Source organism: Lygodium microphyllum, chromosome 20 (genome assembly GCF_053477565.2).
Source record: "Lygodium microphyllum isolate KBCC chromosome 20, Lygodium_microphyllum_v1.1.10, whole genome shotgun sequence".
Classification (NCBI taxonomy): Eukaryota; Viridiplantae; Streptophyta; class Polypodiopsida; order Schizaeales; family Lygodiaceae; genus Lygodium; species Lygodium microphyllum.
Window position 1 is genome coordinate 47,913,325 of NC_141154.1, and position 18,240 is coordinate 47,931,564.

The window sequence follows — 18,240 nt, forward strand, 5'->3', positions numbered from 1 at the left end:
AGGAGCTCCGCCTTCGCACAAGATGGGTAGCGATTGGAAGCTCTCGATCTCAGCTTCGCTCTGATACCACTGGAGCGCAGATCGGATGCTGTATGCTCGCGTAGTGAATGCCGGAAGGTCCCCAAGAACAAAAGAACTCTACTTTTTGCACAAAACTCAAGGTAAATAGCATGCACGACATGAACAAGAGACCAATTGGGTGCAATCTCCCCCATGCCTTGTGTGAGCGCTCCACAAAGCATGTATTTTATGTATTAATCATCTTCAAGCTCAAATAATAGCCCAAATTACAAAATAGTATGCTTTTGGATTTTGAGTTTGCTTTAGCACAAAATAGAAATAAAGCTAATGGGCGGGCGCCCAAAGAGTCGGGTATACCCAATACAATGTCCAAATACAAATATCATAATCGTGCGCCCATGCGCATACAAAATAATAAATAAATATCCAACGCCTCAATAAATAGGTGCGACAAAATATAGGCGCCATGCCTAAGGTATGCGCCGATCAAAATATAAGTGATAACTCGAATACACGCTATCCTCCAATGCTTTCCTCCGCCACTGCTGCTATCTCTACACATCAACTGAAGCATTCACAATCGTTAGTAAAATAATACAATTAAACCGATAAAAGTGAATACCTAGCAGTCTTCAGCTACATAAATAAATCAACTGGTTAGAAATCAATCCTAACCTTTATTTATCACGAGTGCGCACTCTAAACTCATAAACGTTTATTAATTTAATATGTATTTTGCGGAATCACCTGCTATGGAATCACCCATGTACACACTAAATTAATGAAACGCCCGAAAAGGATAGGCATCCCCATCAACTTCTCGCACAAAGAATCCACTTTATGTATGAGCCCCAGTCAACAAAGTTTACAGAATCCACCGTAAAACCTCACGGAATCCACCGTGAGATATGCCTCCTGGCATCACTAAAACAAATGGAAGAAGCAGCTGCTAAAGACTGAAGAGAAGACTGAAGTGACAGTGACAGTAGTAAGCTGTGAAGAGACACTGTAGTGGCTCTAGTGACTCTTCATATCAGACATACCTCTTGGGAGGAGCATCCATGACCTAAGAAGGATTATTGAGAGTTATTATAAGAGCATTATAGTGAGGACATGATGTACTATTGAGAGAGAGAGAAGAGAGAGCCAGCGATAGTCAACTCTATCAAAACAGTGTAATTGTATATGAGAGATTGAGAGAGAAAACTATGAAGACAATGAAGATGAATATTATGTGATTGATTTCCATTCAAAAATGTTGTATTCCTTTATGTTCATTGTTATATTTATGGATTCTATGAAGATGTTGAAGACTATTGTTGATTCTATCAAATCCGTGGGAGATATCTACTATGATGATGCATGGAGTGGTTCAAGAGGGGAAAATACCCTGCGCCTCAAAGGCCAAATCAAGGGAAGGACTGCTCGTGTGAAGATTTGTTGTTTTCTTTGTTCTGATGATCAAAAGAATGAAATAAAAGCTTTTTGATGTTACAAGATAGATTTTCTTGCAATAGAATCCCCTCTTCCTTGGTGGTCCTCTTGGGGTTCCATGTTTTTTATGCACAGCCGGGGAAACTTGCCATCAACAAAAGCATCAGAAGAGGCTGAAAATGAAGGAAATGGCATTGCGAAGAAGAGAAAAATTCAATGGATGCTTGCAAAGTTCCTTTCTCCACTGAAGAGTTGGAGATTCTCATTATCAAAGCCACTTTCCACAAGAAGTCCATCCCACAATGGCAGAAACATATCACCATCCTGATGCATGCTCTATGTGGTGGACTGTTTCCTCTTCCTATTGAAGCAGTAGAAACTTGCATCTTGGTGGCAAACTGTTTGGGAACAAATTGAAGAGCAAAAACAGAGAGAATAACCACCCATGGAAGATTTGGCATTCATTGAGAAGTTTCCAGACATCATCAAGTGGGAGATCATGAAGAAGCTTCAGGAGTCGTGGTCTATAGAGGTTCACGAAAACAAGAAGGAAAAGAGTTGGAATTTGTTTGTGGATGCTCAACAGCAAGATACGTGGGATGCTTGGTGCACTGACAATCTTCTGTTTCTCCAATTAGCAACCCACTGGAAGTTGGTAGACAGAGTGTTTTTCACAACATACACTGTTGAAACCCTCAAAAGATGGCATTATTATAATGACACAACAACTATCCTAAGAAGAATGAGTTTTGATACTTTCAGAATGGAGTATCTCCCTCTCTATAGTGGTTTGAAAGCCAAATTCAGAGATGTTGAAAAGAAGGAAGTAGAGGAGATGTTGGCCAGAGAATCCCTCAGAGACTGAAGCCCTCTCTAATACTATCCTGTTGAGTACAGACCACTGGTTGGAGCCAAGCCCTGATGAATGATGTAATCAAGAGGCAAGCATTAGAACGAGTCCAGAGATACGTGAGAAGAGAGAAGGAAAAAATCAAGGCTGAGAACGAGCTCGCAGCAGAAGCCTCCTTTGATGCTCTAAAAGCACTCTTTACAGAAGTCCCCATGGCAATTCAAGGTCCCCTTCCTAGTCAGATTCGTCCTGGAAATATTGATGACAGGCCAGCAAATGTAGTCCCATTGCCAGTTTTTAAGGGAGAGTACAATGAAGACCCTAATCTTCATATAGAAGAGTTTATGGTAGCATGTGTGGCTAACAATGCTAGAACACCTGAGCATTGGTTAGCAATATTCCCCGCCACTTTCAAGGGCGCGGCATTTTAGTGGTATGAGAGACAAGCATCATGAACTTTTGGCACTTGGGACGACCTGAAGTTGGCCTTCCTCACTAAATTCAAGCGTGAAGGTTTTGAAGAGCAAATGCGAGAGGAGTTCATGAACCTAAGTCAGTCCTCTGGAGAAAGAGTAGAAGATTATGTATCGCGAATGGAATCCATCCTGAAAAGATGGACTAACCATCATTTGGATGAAGGTATCCAGAAAGGAGTGTTTCTCAGGGGCCTACAACTAGAAGTTCGCAAGTTCGTGGAATTGAGAAGACCAGTCAATCTGCAAGCTGCAGTGGAAGGTGCAAGATTGTATGATGAAGTTGAAGTAAGGCTGTCAATGACTCCAAGAAGAGGAGTCTTACCTCCTTCCATGCCTGGAATGGTATACCCACCAAATGTAGTCCCAGGGACAGTTCCCTAACCCTATCCCCAGATGCAAACAGTGTTGCAATATAATGGACCTAATCGACTATGGTCACCACAAACGATAGTGCCTCAAATGATGGTTCAACCATAATAACAGTGGCCTCAAACAGTTCCTCCAATGGAGACTCAACAATAGTGGAACCCTACCAACTAGAATAAGCAACCCCAAGTCTCAGCAGGAGCTCTAAATCAAAACCAGAATAGAGGACCTTCTGGATTGACCCAACCAATGTATGCAGTAATTACAGAAGCTTCCCAAAACCCTACCACAAGTACTTCAGGAGGTGAAAATCTGAAGGACTACTTATCCAACTTAGTTGCAAGTATCAAGAAAGAGCTTCTGGATGTGATTACAGAGCAGCTACAGACGTTGAAGGTGAATACCGCCAATATATCCACTCTTGTGGGAGCTGGAAGAGATGTGATGCACTCTAATACATGGTGCAAAAAGTGTCATTAGGCGGGATATTTAGCCACTGAATGTACCCGAAAACCAACCATTCCTGGAGCCTTCTGTTCCTGCTGTTTGCGAAAGAACCATAAAGAGGGGATTTGCTCTCTGAAAGAGATGCATGAACGAAGACAGAAGAATGAAAATGCAAGATTCAACTTGCTAGAATCCAAAATGATAACACAAGATATTGGACCAAAGCTTAGAGAATTTGGTCCTAATTTTGGTCCAAGGAGGTTTCCCTCTCAAAGTTACAGAGGATGAAATTCTGGCAGTGGTCAGAGATCAGAAGTGGAATATTAGAGGTGTAGAGAAAAGAGACATATCTCCCCAAATTGTCCATGGTGCACAGATCAGATACCGTAAGCGCGCGTAGTGAGTGTCAGAAGGTCCCCAAGAACAAAAGAACTCTACTTTTTGCACACAAATCAATGTAGAAGACTTGCACGACATGAATAAGAGACCAATTGGGTGCAATCTCCCCCCATGCCTTGTGTGAGTGCTCCACAAAGCATGTATTTTATGTATTAATCATCTTCAAGCTCAAATAATAGCCCAAACTACAAAATAGCACGCTTTAGTTTTGAGTTTGCTTTTGTGCCAAATAGAAATAAAGCTAATGGGCGGGCGTCCAAGAAGTCAGGCATACCCAATACAATGTCCAAATACAAATATCTAAATCGTGTGCCCATGCACATACAAAAATAATAAATAAATATCAAACACCTTGATAAATAGGCGCGACAAAATATAGGCGCCATGCCTAAGGTATGCGCCCATCAAAATATAGATGATAACTCGAATACACGCTATCCTCCAATGCTTTCCACTACCACCGCTGCTATCTCTACACATCAACTAAAGCATTCACAATCGTTAGTAAAATAATACAATTAAACCGACAAAAGTGAATACCTAGCAGTCTTCAGCTAAATAAATCAATTGGTTAGAAATCAATCCTAACCTTTATTTATCACGAGTGCGCACTCTAAACTCATAAACATTTATTAATTTAATATGTATTTTGCGGAATCACCCCCTATGGAATCACCCATGTACACAGTAAATTAACGAAACGCCCAGAAAGGATAGGCGTCCCCATCAACTTCTCGCACAAAGAATCCACTTTGTGCATGAGCCCCGGTAATAAAAGTTTATGGAATCCACCTTAAAACCTCACAGAATCCACCGTGTAATATTGATAAAGATGCAACAATTATAGACAATCTATAACCATAAATAACTTCAAATGGTGCTTTCTTTGTAGTTGTGTGTGGTGTATTGTTATATGCAAACTGAAGTAAATGTAGATATGCATCCCATGTGTGTGGTTTTGAAATAGTGTAAGCACGTAAAAGATCTAAAATAGTACTGTTAGTAGCTTCTGTTTGACCATTTGTTTCAGGATGAAATGCAGATGAAAAATCAATCTTTGTTCCTAAGTTAGCAAACAAAGTAAACCAAAAATTATTACAAAATCTAGAATCACGATCAGAAATAATAACTTTTGGTAAACCATGATTAGTAAAAACAATTTTCAAAAACAATTGAGTTGCTTGAGATGCAGTTAAAGTTTTCTTGTATGGAATGAAATATGCTTGTTTGCTAAACCTGTCTACAACAGTCCAAATCATATCATGGTTATCTTTAGTGTTAGGTAAACCAGTAATAAAATCCATAGAAATTTGTTCTCATGGTCGTGATGAAATAGATAATAGCATTAGTAAACCATATTGTTTACCATGGTGTCTTTTAACTCTTTGACAAACTAAACGTTCAGAAACAAAGTTAGATATATCAGTGTCCATATGTGGCCAATAAAAATCTTCAGTCAATGTACGCAAAGTAAATATAATACCTCTATGTCCTTGATATGGAGGGCAATGAATCTCATTCAAAACAAAAGATCTAAATGGAACTGTAACACATAATCTCTTTTCATAAAACATGAATCCATTATTATAAGACACTGAATCATTTGCAACTAATTTAATGATCTTCTACTTAAAGCGTCGGCTACTACATTCTCTTTTCCTGGTTGATATTGTATAAGGGGATGAAAACTCTGAATGAAAGCTGCCCATTTAATATGTCGGTCAGATATTTGGGGTTGACTAAGGAGATGTCTAATGCTTTGTTGGTCAGTTTTAATCATAAACTCAGAACCCATTAAGTAATTTTTCCATTGACGTAAGGCTTGTACTACAGCTAACAATTCTTTATCATATGTAGAATATTTAAGTTCAGATGGTTTCAGTTTACAACTAGAGTAGGCTATGGGATGATTATCTTGCAGAAGTACGGCTCCTATTCCAAATCCACTAGTATCAGTAAATACTAAAAAGAATGGTCTATTGAAATCAGGTAGTTGTAATACAGGAGCATGGGTTAATGCATGTTTCAATAAATCAAAAGATTTTTGTTGATTATCAGTCCAGTTATACACAATACCCTTCTTTAAAAGTTTAGTCAAAGGCAATGCAAGTAATGAGAAATTTCGCACAAACTTTCTGTAAAAAATAGCAAGACCTAGAAAAGAACGTAACTCATGCACATTTTTGGATATGGGCCAATTTAAAATTGCTTCTATCTTTTTAGGGTCAACCTTAATACCTTCTGATGAAACAATGTGACCTAGATATTCAATTTCTGTTTGAAAGAATTCACTCTTTTCTGGATTTGCATACAATTGATTATCTTTTAACAACTTGAAAACTAAAGACAAATGTTCATAATGCTCATGCTCATTTTTACTGAATACCAATATATCATCAAAGAATACTATAACACAATGCTGATATTTCAAGAATATGCGATTCATCATTCGACTAAATGTAGCTGGTGCATTAGTTAAACCAAAAGGCATCACTAAAAACTCATAATGTCCAAATTGTGTTCTAAATGCAGTTTTGAATATATCAGATTTATCCAATCTCACTTAATGATAACCAGATTTAAGATCTATCTTACTGAATATGGTAGAACCTTGTAGTTTATCCATAAGATCATCTACCTTAGGAATCGGATATCTATTCTTAATTGTAATTTTATTTAGGGCACGATAATCAATGCACATGCGATAAGTATTATTCTTCTTCTTTACTAATAAAACAAGTGCGCCAAATGGAGAACTACTAGGTCTAATTAATCCTCTGTTTAGCAATTCCTCTACTTGATTTTGAATTTCTTTCTGTTCAATTTGATTATGCCTATATGGTGCTTTACATGGTGGTTGTGTACCAGGAATTAAATCTATTTTGTGATCTTCAGGTCGTGAAGGTGGTAGTCCAGGTGGTAAATCATCAGCAAAATAATCTTTAAATTGAGCAAAAAATTGTTTATGCCTAGGATGCATATGTTTTTCTTTAGCTTGAAGTTCATTCACCCAAATTAAATAAGATTTTCTACTTTTACGTAATGCACGTTTAGCTTGAGTATGAGTAAGCAGTGGAAAATTATTAGAAGCATGCATGCCATGCAATGTGATTTGTTTTCCTTGAAAATAAATTTTAATTGAATGCGTAGAATAATCTATGTCAGGATTATACTGATGACGCCAAGGCATACCTAGGATAATATCACTAGACTGTAAAGGTACAACTAGGAAATTTCTGCGTTCAGTGTATTCACCAAATTTAATTTCTAAGTTATGCATTTCTTGTGTTCCATTATATCTTGTGCCTAGGAATGCTGCTTTAATACGATAATGTGTAGAAACAGTTTGTAAATTCAATTCTCTCACTGACTTTGCCGAAATAAAATCATGTGTGTTACCATCATCATGCAAAATAATCTTTTCTTTACCATGCACTAAACATTTCATTGTCAACAAAGAATGTGGATTTGGCATACCTGGCAAAGTATCTAAAGTAGTACCAATGTCGTCATCATCTTCCGTAAAGTCAAGCATTTCCTCACGTTCTTCATCTTCCATTGCGCCAAGATAATTGATATGGACAGGTGGCTTTTTCAATTGACAATTGGCTGCTAGATGTCCAGGTTGATGGCATTTGTAACAAACTATTGGTTTGGCTTTAAATACATTGTTGGCAATGGCAAGAAGTTTAGGAATATTGGGATTTGGCTGTGAGGATGGCTTAGGGTTTTGATTGGTATTTGTTGGCAAAGTAGGTGGTCGTGTCCAAGACTTACGGAATGAAGATGGAAGAAAACGACTTTGATTGAATCTTCTAAAATTTGAATTGAATTGCTTGGAACCATAGTTACCATTAGCTTGAAATTGTTGTGGACGCTTGTCTCTTCCTCGAATCTTGTCTTCAGTGTCATGAGCCAAGGAAATTGCATCTTCAAGGGTTGTTGGCTTGAACATATTGACTTCAACATAGTAATGTCCAAGTAAACCAGACATAAACTTGCATTTTCCAAAAACGTTCAGTGTATTGGGAAATAAATTCACGATCTCTTTGCTGTAGAAGATCCCATTGCTTTATGGCTTTTTCATGGAATTGAGGAGGAAGGAAATTCTGCAAAAACTTCTTTTGGTAACTCTCCCAGGTAGTGGGACAATCAAAGCTCTTGCAAACCACAGTCCACCAAAGAGATGTTCGATCGACTAAATGATTAGTGACACATTTAATTTTGTCTTTCTCAGCATATGTCTCTTCATGAAAGTAATCATCAAACTGACTGATAAATGCAAGTACATTCTTTTCATCTCGAGATCCATTGAAAGTACGGAATTTGAAGTTTCTTTTACTTATCTTTGTTTCTTTGTGGATGGATTGAGTTTCGAGTGTTGCATCGATGGTACGTCGTATAAGATCTTCGGGTTGCGGTCCATCTTTGTTGGTGGTAGTTCGTTGCAAATTGGCCAATTGAACTTACAAAGCTTGTCGGGCTCTTCGTTCTTCATCAAGCTGCATCATAATCAAATCCAACTTTTGTTCCATCGTTGGTTCGGGTAAATCACCTTCAGCCATTAAATCATCCATGTTTTGTTCTGTCATCTTGTAAAATCCAAAAGACCTCACACTCTCGAAATCTGATTAGCAGGATGAGCGTAGCTCAAAGTCGAGTATACAAGGCTTATATATTTTGTTTGGCTTTTATGGTCTTTGTCTTTTGCGCTTGCCGTGTTCGTAGTCTTCGTAGAAACTGCATATGACCTTCTGTGTTTGCTGAAACTGGTTCAGCAAGTCTGCAAATAGGAACAGGGTCTTCCAGAGAGCAATTCCATAATTCTATGCTTCTGCGCAGGAACAGTCTTTATGGGAGTAATTGAAATAAGTCTGTTTTGACTTCTGTGGACTTGCAGGACTTGCAAAAGTAAAAGGACTTGCAGAACTTAGATGATTAAGCTTTTGTAAAGATTAAGTGACTTAAACTTAAGAAGACTGAAGCTGATTGTCGACGAATTTTGAGGGGGGGCCGTTTTTTTGCGCCGATTTTGACGCTAAGATACCGCTGCCGCCCAGTCATTGAATTTTATGGGATGAAGCTTTTTTAAAGCTTAATACTAGAAGAAGGAGATGTAGAAGTGGTCCTCCGCCTCCTCAGGCCGGTTCTTCACGATCAAAGGCTGTAGATAGGGGTTCTTGACCGCTAGGAATTCACCCGTATCAACCATTCGCGATGAAACTGACTGTAGATCTCGTTCATTCCAGGAGCTCCGCCTTCGCGCAAGATAGTAATCGATTGGAAGCTCTCAACCTCAGCTTCGCTCTGATACCACTGATGCACAGATCGGATGCCGTAAGCACGCGTAGTGAGCATCAGAAGGTCCCCAAGAACAAAACAACTCTACTTTTTGCACACAAATCAATATAAAAGACTTGCACGACATGAACAAGAGACCAATTGGGTGCAATCTCCCCCCATGCCTTGTGTGAGCGCTCCAAAAGCATGTATTTTATGTATTAATCATCTTCAAGCTCAAATAATAGCCCAAATTACAAAATAGCACGCTTTAGCTTTTGAGTTTGCTTTTGTGCCAAATAGAAATAAAGCTAATGGATGGGCGCCCAAGAAGTCAGGCATACCCAATACAATGTCCAAATACAAATATCTAAATCGTGCGCCCATGCGCATATAAAAATAATAATAATAATATCAAACGCCTTGATAAATAGACGCGACAAAATATAGGTGCCATGCCTAAGGTATGCGCCCATCAAAATATAGATGATAACTCGAATACACGCTATCCTCCAATGCTTTCCACTGCCACCGTTGCTATCTCTACACATCAACTGAAGCATTCACAATCGTTAGTAAAATAATGCAATTAAACCGACAAAAGTGAATACCTAGCAGTCTTCAGCTAAATAAATCAATTGGTTAGAAATCAATCCTAACCTTAATTTATCATGAGTGCGCACTCTAAACTCATAAACGTTTATTAATTTAATATGTATTTTGCAGAATCACCCGCTATGGAATCACCCATGTACACACTAAATTAACGAAACGCCCGAAAAGGATAGGCATCCCCATCAACTTCTTGGACAAAGACTCCACTTTGTGTATGAGCCCCGGTAATAAAAGTTTACGGAATCCACCGTAAAACCTCACGGAATCCACTATGTAATATGCCTCTTGGCATCAGTCCAAACCCTAGACGATCTATGGGCAAAGGAGAAGGCCACACTACAAAGGATTGTCCAAGCCCAGCTTCTGTAAAGGCCAATGGCATTGATAGCCAATAGAAGGTACAAGAGCCTGCCTCCAATTTGGTAGAGTTGGAAGTTGCCGCTATTACGTTCACCAAGAAGAAGGAACCAGTTGTTCAGAACGAAAATAACTCTCCTTCCAAGACTGTGAAGTTCAACCTACCAAAACAGAGGGATGGAGCAGTACAGAAGAGAACAGTGTAGTATAGAGCACTGCAGTGCCATAGAGAGTCACAAAGACAGTCTCAAAAACAGGACCAAAGGTCTAGGAGATAGATGATATAGAAGCATCTCTAGAAACAGAGAAAGTGTCGATGCTACAATTATTAGAAGAAAAAGGAAAGATAAAAATGGGTGTAGCCCCATTCCCTAGCAGGCTGGAGAAGCCTATGGATCCTATCAAAGATTATGACTTGGTCAAAGACCTAGACACTTTTAAACCAAAATTAACATTCCGGTAATTACTGATGCTATTTCCTAGCTGCCGAAAGAAATTCAAAAGCATCTTGATAAGAAGACGTGGACTAAGGATCGCTCCTTCAACAGCGACCAAGACCAATAAGGCCCTGGAGCCTGTAAAGGAAGTAGATGTGGCTAATGCCTTCCTAGACCCTGGAACCCCAGAAATTAGTGTATGGATTGAAGGGTGCTTCATCTCAGATGCATTGATTGATGGAGGCTCATTAGTAAACATAATGAGACTTAAGGTTGCAAGGAATTCAACCTACAGAGTGGCTTATTAGATTGGCGGACCAAAGCAGAATTAAACCAGTGGGCATCCTCCCATACATCAAAACAACCCTTACAGGAAGAGACTATTGGCTGACATATCTGGTGGTCAAACCAAATTCTTATGGGACCTCATAGCCTCTGCTGTTGGGAAGACCTTTGTATAAGCAATGGATTAAAGGCATAAAAATTAAGTTCACTAGTGGCTCCTGTCGCCCTGACCGTTCAATCCAAAGAAAAGATGATGATGATGCCCCCTGCCAACAGAAGCCAGAGCTATCAAAGTCGTGGCCTCTAGAAGGTCCATGCTATGTGACATTCTTGGACACATCCTCTGAAGATAAATACCTAAGTCCAGAAGAAATCACCACTCACACAGAAGTAAACAAAGCTCTGATACCCTTCTAGCAACCTCAACAGACAAATGAGTCATCTGTTCAGAAGGAGGATACTGGTTCTAGTGGAACAATTGACGAGGATACTACTCTCTTGAAAGAGTCTCTATCCCGAAGCAATCCATGGGACATTTATTCGCGAAGTGGAAGGTGAAAGACAAGTAACATTCTTGGATACTGACGGTACTGAACGTCACCTGAAAGTGGGTCTCAATCTTCCAGAAGAAGAACTAATGGTCCTGCGAGACTTACTAAAGGAGAATTTAGATGTATTTGCTTGGTTGTACAAAGATCTAAAGGGGATTGATCCCACAGTATGTCAACATTACATTGACCTAGGGCCTGATTCCAAACATGTAAGGCAAAGACAAAGACATATGAATCCTAATTACTCTACTCTGGTGAAGGCTGAATTATTGAAACTTCTTGAAGCCGAGTTCATTTATCCCATGGCTAACAGTGAATGGGTTTTGCCCATTGTGGTAGTACCCAAGAAGAACATGAAACTTCGAATATGTGTGGAATTTCGAAAGCTCAATTCGAAGACAAAGAATGATCATTTTCCTATCCCTTTTACATACCAACTCTTGGATACAGTGGCAGGCCATGAGCTGTATTCCCTCTTGGATGGATTCAGCGGATATAACCAAGTCCAAATCGCAGAAGAGGACCAATCCAAAATAACCTTCACCACAGAATGGGGGACCTATGCCTATAGAGTGATGCCATTTGGGCTCTGTAATGCTCCTACCACCTTTCAATGAGTAATGATGGCTGGCTTCTAGAATCATTTGCATGATTTCATTGAGGTGTATCTTGATGACTTTTGTGTCTATAGTTTCATCCGAGAGCACTGGGGACACCTAGAGCAATGGTTTGATAGATGACGAGAGTATGGGATTTCTCTCAACCCTGACAAATGTGTCTTTGGCATCTCATCAGGAGTTTTGCTGGGCCATATTGTCTCTGCACAAGGGATTGCAACAGACCCAGTGAAGATTGAAAAGATTACCATCTTGATAACACCAACAAACCTCAAGTAATTGAGAGGATTTATTGGCCATGTGGGCTACTAGAGAAGATTTATTGCACATTTTCCAAGCAAGGAGACCCCTTTGCACAAGCTCCTAAGGAAAGATGCGGATTTCCATCAGACTGATGACTATGAAGAAGCCTTTAATACCCTAAAACAGTGCCTTATCCAAGCACCTATTTTGCAGCCTCCTGACTAGACGAAGGAGTTCCATGTGCACACAGATGCATCAGCTGAATGGCTGGGTGCTGTCCTATGTCAAAACGGCCCCTCTAAATTAGATCAACCAATTTATTATGCAAGCCAGAAGGTCACTAATAGGGAACAAAACTACACAGTGGCAAAGCTTGAGTGCTTGGCAATGGTGTTTGCACTAGAGAAGTTTCGACGCAATCTACTGTCAATGCATTTCAAGTTCTACGTGGATCATGAAGCCCTGCCCTTCTTGATGAACAAAGTAGATGTTAAAGGACGACTAATGAGATGGTTACTCCTATTCCAGGAGTTTGACTTTGAAGTGGTAACTAAGCCTGGCCGTTTCCATGTCCTAGCCGATCATCTATCACGGATCCTTCAAACAAAAAACGAGGAACAGGATGATCCAGACCTCCCTGATGCTTCTTTGTTTCTAGTTGAAACAGTTACTCCCTGGTATGCAGACATAGCCAACCTCTTAGCAACTCAACAGTATCCTTCTAGCATCTCAAGCAGTGAGAAGAAGTAGCTTCTATTAGAATCATCCCCCTACACTTTGCTAGGCGGTGCACTGTACATGAGAGGCAAAGATGAAGTGCTGCGAAGATGTGTTACAGGGGATGAAATCGGTATAGTATTGAAAGCAAGCCATGATGAACCATGTGGTGGACACTTCACAGGAGAAGCGACATCCAGGAAGGCTCTATTAGCAGGATATTGGTGGGGCTGACCCTCCACAAGGATGCACATGATTACTGCAAGAGATGTGATGCGTGTCAGTGAATGGGGAAACCCACCAAAACAAGTGCCATGCCACTGCAACCTATTCTTCTTCTAAAGCCGTTCGAGAAGTGAGGGATTGATTTTGTGGATCCCATTGATTCACCTACCAGACGGAAGCAAAACAGATACATCTTAGTATGTACGGATTATGTCACAAAGTGGTGTGAAGCTAAAGCTCTGAAACGGGACGATGGTAACAACATAGCCCTGTTCATGTGCGAGAATATTATCACCCATTTTGGCAGTCCCCTCGAGTTGGTAAGTGTCAGAGGTACTCATTTCCTTAACAAAATTATGGAGGAGTTAACGGAGCTGTAAATGATCCAACACCGCAAGTCCACTCCTTACTACCCCAGAGCCAACGGCCAAGTTGAAGTCACCAATCGCATCCTTTGCTCGATTTTGATAAGAACGATTGTCTCAAATCGTCATGACTAGGATGATCGCCTTACAGAGACCCTCTGGGCATAGAAAACCTCTCATAAGGCAGCTACAGGACAGACCCCTTTCCAGTTAGTGTATGGTACAGAAGCTGTCTTCCTTGTTGAACTAGAATTGCCCTCTTTGCGAGTGGGAGTTAAAGAACGATTGGGAGATGACGAGTCACTGCAACACCGTCTCTTGCACTTGGAGTGCTTGGATGAGATACGATGGATGGCCCTACAGTGCATGGAAACCACTCAAGCGTGAGGCAAAGCCTATCATGAAAATTTCATCAAGCACAAGGAGTTCAAAGACGGTGATCTTGTTTTGGCCTATGATTCAAGGTTTGGCAAGTTTCCTGGCAAGCTTCAACAATGGTGGATGGGCCCATACAGGGTACTTGTTGTCAATTCTAACGGTTCTATCCGGGTGCAAACCGTTGATGCCTCTGATGATCCCTTCCTGATCAATGGCTATTTGAAAAAGTACTTCCCTCGCTGGGGATCTTGATAATCACAGTCGCCTTAACCTTCCCCTTTTGGGTGTCACATTGTCCTTCTCATCGTGCTTCTGATAGCCCTTATGTTTCTCCTCATGAGGCAGTCTCGTTTTGCTAACCCCTCGCAGGAACATCCCAACCCGACCTTGTTCTCTTCTCGTCTGATCCAACAACGGTGGTGAGGTTGGTCCTGACACATGGTATTTCTACCATTTTCTTTCTTAACACAAAAAAAAGGGGGGACAACAGAAGAAAAGAAAAAGAAAAGAAAAGAAAAGAAAAAAACAAAACTGTTATGGAAGAAAATGAAAAAACTCCCTGTCATAACAGGCCTCGTTCCAAGAAAAGGTGGAAACACCCTTGGGCGGGAAGTTGACTGTGGAAAAAGTGGCAACACCCCGCAATTCAGGATAGCTGACTCACAAGCAGAACCTCTTCAGAAAGTAATTTGAAGCCACCCCCTTGGTGCGCTATCGCTGCAATATCAGTCCGACTGCCCTTCTTAACAGACGACTTTTCTTTACAAATTATTGAAGTACCAGACTTGTTGGCTGCCTCCCTGTGTATGCCTCATCTTCAAGATCCTCATGACAACCATAGCCGTCATAATCTTCATCACCAACCCCTTAGTGATGCGAGATTTCATCCTAACAGGATGGGGATGTGAGTATGGGCTGCCTCTGTATCTATTAGAGCGTGAGACAAAGGGTGGGGTGAGTGACCAGTTTTTCCCTTCAAATCAAATGAGAGGTGAGATGTGTGAACGGAGTGTTGCACGCACGGGATGGGCCTCTCAATGCACAATGCACGATCTGTTCTGTGCAGTGCACCACAAGGCTCCCTGGCCTTCCTTCTTGCACTATATGCCGGCATAGAGCGGGATGCACAATTGTACCATCAATTGCGGACAAGGCATACAACCTTTGCATAAGTGACAGTGAGGATTACATCAATGGGTTTTAGGAATGGGTTGCCCTCTGTATCTTTCAATAGAGCATGAGACAGACGGTGGGCTGAGTGTGAATGGTGTTTCTTCTGTTAGATATGATCAATGCCCCACCCTCATTAGATGCTACCAATGATCCATGGTGCTCAAAGTTGTAAGGCCCCCATCATGAGGAGAAGCCAAATGTGAGCCCGGACATTGGTTGAGTCCTGACTTGTATATCAGATAAGGTCTATGTGACCGGATGGCAAAAAGGTGACCGTTGTGGGTCTAATCTTTGGGTTAGATGGAGTGGCTAAGCTAGTAGCAACTGGAGGGTCATTACATTGAGTTACGGGGTAAGGGAGTTAAAAGGGGCCCCTATTGTGGGGTCTGGGGGCTGTGGAAGCGGCCCCTGGCTGGGGGGTCCTAGGGGGGTCCCAGGGGGCCAGCGGCCCCCCCTGGCGGGGGTCCGGGGGCAGCGCCCCCGGCCTTATGGTAAAGGAAATATTCCTTGGAATATTCCCTGGCCGACTAGTGGAGGCTTATATGGTAGGTCGGTCAGGCCAACCTCACAGCCTTCGCAGGCTATAAAAGCTAAACCCCTTCACAGCCATCGATCACTCATCTTTCACCCAGTCAGAGTTGTTGTTCCAGCTAGCCTTAAGCTCTTCACCTATCTTCTGTCTAGATCGCCATCTAAGCTTCACACAGTGGAAGCACACGGGTGGACAGAGCCATCTTTGTATCAGTTATTTGGAGTTAAAGAATTTACTGATTCTCCTCTTATCTGTTGTGTACTCTCTATCTCTTTCTCAGATTTTGTTCGTTGCGCCATGTACTGGGTGAAGCAGCTCTATGACCACAATAATCCTATGCCTACATGTGTTGAGGAGAAGGCAGACGGACCAAGGAGGTCTCAAAGAATAGAGGTGCAAAGGAGGGCTTCTGCTCACATAGTCAATATGGCCTTGATGGTTGAGATTATAAGAGAAGTAAAGGAGCCAACTGACTTAGAAGAAGCACTTGCATATCCATCATGGAAGGCTGCTATGCAGGCAGATTATGACAGCATAATGAAGAATGACACTTGGGAGCTAGTGGATCGACCAGCAAAGCGGAAGGTTATTGGCACCAAGTGGATCTGGAAGGTAAAGTACAAGGCTGATGGTACCTTAGAAAAGTACAAAGCTAGACTGGTTGCCCAAGGATTTTCACAAGTTGAAGGGTTTGATTTTCAAGAGTCATTTGCCCCAACTGCCAGAATGACCACTATTCGCACGGTACTTGCAGTGGCTGCCCACAAGAAGTGGCCAGTGTATCAAATGGATGTTAAGTCAGCGTTCTTAAATGGTGACCTCAAGGAGGAGGTGTATGTGGCTCAGCCACCAGGGTTTGAGGCCCCCTATTCTGAGAACAAGGTGTGTAAACTGAAGAAGGCATTATATGGGCTGAAACAAGCCCCTAGAGTATGATACCAGCGGATAGATAAGTTCTTTTTAAACTTAAACTTCAAAAGATGTGCCTCAGATGCTAACTTGTATGTTTACAGGGATGGTAAAAAGTCTGTAGTGATTGTCCTATGTGTGGACGACCTTCTTATTACAGGTGACTATGAAGATATGATCAACCAAACTCGAAAGGCTTTGAGTTCAAAGTTTGAAATGACAGACTTGGGCTTGCTGCACTATTGTTTGGGGATTGAAGTCTGGCAAGAGCTAGGAAAGATCTTCATCTCTCAGAAGAAGTATGCATGGGAGATCTTGAAGGCATTTGGCATGACCGAGTGCAAGGAGATAGCTACACCTATGGAGGTGGATGCAAAGTTATCCGTCGAGGATACATCAGCACTAGCAAACATTGGGAGGTATAGGAGGTTGGTCGGCAGTCTGATCTACTTGTGTAACACTAGACCAGATATCAGTTTTGCTGTTGGTGTTTTGAGCAAGTTCTCAAACAAACCTCATGAGAGTCATTGGAAGGCTGGGATGCAGGTGCTCAGATACTTGAAGAAAACTCTTGAGTATGGTATCACATACAGTTTCGGAACTTCTCTTGTGGGGAACTGTGACTCAGATTGGGTAGGAGACAGTGATTCCAAGAAGTCAATTTCTGGTTATTGTTTCTCTTTGGGTTCAGGAATTTCTTTTGGATTAGTAAGAAGCAGCCAACAGTGGCATTGTCTTCTACCGAAGCAGAGTACAAGGCAGCTTGTTTTGCTGCATGTGAAGCAGTATGGTTGAGAAGGATTCTATGGCATATGGGAGTGCAGGATGAAGAACCAACTGTGCTGAGATGTGACAATCAGAGTTGCATCGCCATTGCCAAAAATCCAGTGTTTCATGCACGCACCAAACATATAGAGATCCAGTATCACTATGTGCATGATATCAAGGTGTGATGGGATAGTGGAACTGGTCTACTATCCAACAGAGGAGAATGGAGTAGATATCTTCACCAAAGCACTTACGAAGGATCTGCTTCAAGTTCATCTTCAGAGACTCGGCATTGGGCCGAGGAGATAGTTCACCTATGGGTGGACATTGAGGGGGGGTGTTAGATATGATCAATGCCCCACCCTCATTAGGTGCTACCAATGATCCATGGTGCTCAAAGTTGTAAGGCCCCCATCATGAGGAGAAGCCAAATGTGAGCCCGGACATTGGTTGAGTCCTGACTTGTATATTAGATGAGGTCTATGTGACCGGATGGCAAAAAGGTGACCGATTGTGGGTCTAATCTTTGGATTAGATGGAGTGGCTAAGCTGATAGCAACTTGAGGCGCATTGCATCGAGTTGTGAGGTAAGGCAGTTAAAAGGGACCCCTATTGTGGGGTCCGAGAGCCGCGGAAGCGGCCCCTAGCTGGGGGGTTCCAGGGGGGCCAGCAGCCCCCCTGGCGGGGGTCCGGGGGCAGTGCCCCGACCCGATGGTAAAGGAAATATTCCCTGGCCGACTAGTGGAGGCTTTTATGGTAGGTCGGTTAGGCCAACCTCATGGCCTTCGCAGGCTA